The sequence below is a fragment of the Idiotropiscis lumnitzeri genome, chromosome 2 (assembly GCF_059441095.1).
Source record: "Idiotropiscis lumnitzeri isolate Australia: NSW breed Sydney's pygmy pipehorse chromosome 2, RoL_Ilum_1.0, whole genome shotgun sequence".
Taxonomy (NCBI): Eukaryota; Metazoa; Chordata; class Actinopteri; order Syngnathiformes; family Syngnathidae; genus Idiotropiscis; species Idiotropiscis lumnitzeri.
In genome coordinates, this window is record NC_142392.1 from 25,915,421 (window position 1) to 25,919,185 (window position 3,765).

The window sequence follows — 3,765 nt, forward strand, 5'->3', positions numbered from 1 at the left end:
CAAGAGTTGCTCTCAAAAGTCGCATTTAACAAGCCACATAAGAACACACACTGGAGAAAAACCTTTTTCTTGCTCATTTTGTGGCAAGTGTTTCACTCAAAAGTCAAGTTTAACACAACACACAAGAACACACAGTGGAGAAAAGCCTTTTTCCTGCTCAGTTTGTGGCAAGAGTCTCTCTCATAAGGCGCGTTTAACAGAACACACAAGAACACACAGCGGAGAAAAGCCTTTTTCCTGCTCAGTTTGTGGCAAGAGTCTCTCTCATAAGGCGCGTTTAACAGAACACACAAGAACACACACTGGAGAAAAACCCTTTTCCTGCTCAGTTTGCGGAAAAAGTTTCTCTCGAAAGTCTACTTTAGTAAAGCACTCCAGAACACACAGTGGTGAAAAACCTTTTGCTTGCTCGGTTTGTGGCAAAAGCTTTACTGTAAAGTCAACTTTAACATATCACACAAGAACGCACAGTCGAGAGCAGCCTTTTTCCTGCTCAGTTTGTGGCAAGAGTTTCTCTCTAAAGGCAAATTTAACAAGCCACACAATAACACATAGTGGTGAAAAACCTTTTCCTGCTCGATTTGCGGAAAAAGTTTCTCTCGAAAGTCACAATTAACAGCGCACTCAAGAGCACACACTGGTGAAAAACCTTTTTCCTGCTCAGTTTGTGGAAAATGCTTCTCTGTAAAGTCAACATTAACAAGCCACACAAGAAAGCACGCTGTAGAAAAACCTTTTTCCTGCTCAGTTTGTGCCAAGAGTTTCTCTCAAAAGTCGCATTTACGAAGCCACACAAGAACACACAGTGGAGAAAAGCCATTCAGTTGCAGCGTTTCTGCTAAAGAATTCTTTTCTAAAAACGGTGCTGAGAGACACGATTGTGATGGCGAGAATAGCAGCGATCGTTGAAGCTTAAAAAAAAGACGAAAAAAACTCAAGGAACTGACTGTTTGTGGTAAGATGTAAATGTGATTTTGAATAAAATATGATAAATTGAATTTTGCAAAGCTCTTTTATTGACACTAAGCCAATGTGATCAGTGCCAGAAGAACCATTGTGTCTGAGTGATGATGATTTTTTTGTGTTTACATCAGACATTTCAGTTGTCTTTTTGTCATGTTTAAATGCCCTGACGCCTTTTGGGAGAGCTTACTGAAATAACTTACTAAAGGTAACGGCCGAAATAAAAATATGGCTGAGAGGCCAGGAGGAACCAGACATGGCGTTCATTTTCACCGGCCGGCGGGGGAAAGAGTGGGACAAAGCAGAAGCGGGCAGGCAGCTCCGCGTGACTCCTTCCTCTCTCTTCCTCCCTGCTCTGCTCTGCTTTTATTAGCTTGACCCAAGAATCACCAGGAGACAAGAAATTAAAATACAATGAAAGTCTGTTTTAGACTAAACTAATCACCAGAAGACTCCAACAGGCAGGAAATCACAACTCACTGTGTTAAGGTTACTTTAACTAAACACATCTTCAGGATACTGTGTGTGTGTGTGTGTTAAAATAACAAGTAAGTGTCTATGTGTGTGTATTAAACATTAATGAGTGTATAAAAACATGATTATGAATACACAAACTGATTACCTATCCTCAGCGCATCTTACATTTCCCCCCGTTTGTGGGTTTAAATCATGGCCTTACGGCTTTAAGACAGATCATCATAATGAAATCATACAACAGTGTGATTATCAGTGGAGGGGCGAAAACCCTCAGTAGGGACAAAATTCCCCTCCTCCCTTCCGGCGTGGAACGAGATCCTCATAATTTGATGACCATCAGGGAATAGAACATATATATATATTTAAAAAACATTTCAATATGCCGAGTGAGAAATAACAAAACTGTCTCCACGCAGAGCTTGTCTCTGGGGTGACTTGATGAAGGCCCCTTGCCTTGTTGTAAGAGGAGACAGCCTCTCGGATCTTCATGTATGGTGTGTGTGTGCACATGTTGGGGCAGGGGCAAAAAAGGTCCATGTGGTTTTTTTAGGTTTCAGTGTCCAGTTTGAGTTCGTCATTCTCAACATCAACCAGGTTGGAATGGTACATGTGGGCAACAAACATACGATTAACCATAGTCTTTGTCATAGGAACAATGCAACATGAACAAACTACACACAACAAAATGAAAACTATGATTATCCCGATAAATTGTGTCTTTCAAATTTTTCATAGTGGTCATAACATCAATAATTGTTTCATTTTACTAAAAATTTAAATGCAGTAATGTTCTCCAATCAAGGCTGAAATTTCTTTGTTATGTACGTCATTAATGTCCAAACAATATCTGATCTTTTTATTCTGTGGCTTCAACATTCGTATCTGTGGCTGGTTGTGTGGTTCTGATGTGCGTGTGGTCCGAGATTGTGACTCAGGTGGGCTCCTTTTCGAGGGATTCGCGTCGCTAGGCCTTTAGCTGGAAACCGGTGAAGCTTGTACTGCAACTGGTGGATCCAGTCGCCACGCCCCGCGACCTTTGCTGCGTCGGGGTCACTGCCATCATCTGGCAAGGGCCATCTCAGCATTCACTTGTCCCAACGAGGTCGTCTCAATACCTTGAAGAAGAGTTGGTCTCCCACACGGACGTGATTTCTCTGTGGATCAGAACACACTGACCAGTAATTGTGTCTTTGCATCTTTTTCGGTCAAACATGTTTTTCATGTGGACTGGGACCGATGTGCCAGTCGCTGGTGGTTCTGATGAGTCAAGATCTGGGAATCTATATGGGTGGCCATATAGGATTTAAAAAGGGGATAATGTCCTTCCTTCGGCTGGCACTATCCTCATTGCTTCTGATTGAAACACAGTCAGGCCATTGTCTCTTTGTTTCTCTCATTGTCTTAATATTGTCTGGCCATAACAGTTCAATTAGTGCGTTCCACAAGTCCTGCAGACTGTATGCAAAATGACGCTTTGAGTCAATTTTGCGGCAACTGTCCCATTTTGTTACAACATCATTCACAAAATGCATCATTTTCACTTTAAATCACTCTTGCAATTCCAAATATCAAGATAATAATTTGATGACACAATACTTATTCCGACTGTTTTAGCATCATGTGTTGTTGGAAACAACTTAACCCATTTTGAAAACATATTAATTACAACCAAACAATATTGCATCTCAAACAAATAACATTTTGCCTTAAAAAAAATGTTTTTCTTTTGTTGAAAAGTCTGTATGTGGGAACAATTTCATATCACACTTCCCCTCTCTTGACACACGGCTATGCTCGTGTGTCACTCTTGTTACTTTTCCAATCAATGAATTCGGCAGCCAGGATTTGCCTTCTTCTAATTTGCTGATCCTGTCCTCAGCAATGTTTGCACCTTTGTTCTCCCAATGTGTGCATTCAATTAGTCGTGTATTTTTCCTGGCGTGATATCAAATTGTCAAGTTGAGTTGCTGCGTGTGTGCGTGTGTGTGTGTGTGTGTGTATGTGTTCATTTTCCCTTATAGAAATGCAGTGCCGACTTTGAGGTCATGCTTTGGGCTGCAGCCTTCGCTGCATTGTCAGCGAGGCAGTTTCCAATTGGGTCATTTTTATGAAGTAAGTTTTGCTTTTTCAAATAACTATTTAGACGTGCTTTATGCACAACTTTTCTTTTCCTGTTGTGGTTTTAAAAGCCCTTGTCTGCACAATGTCGACAGAACACATTGTTGGAATTTAGCTTTATATCAATGTTAGAATTTAATTTTAACCCAATGTAAACTTAAATTAGAAATCTGACTCCAATTTGCGACCTTACCCAACTCTCACTCA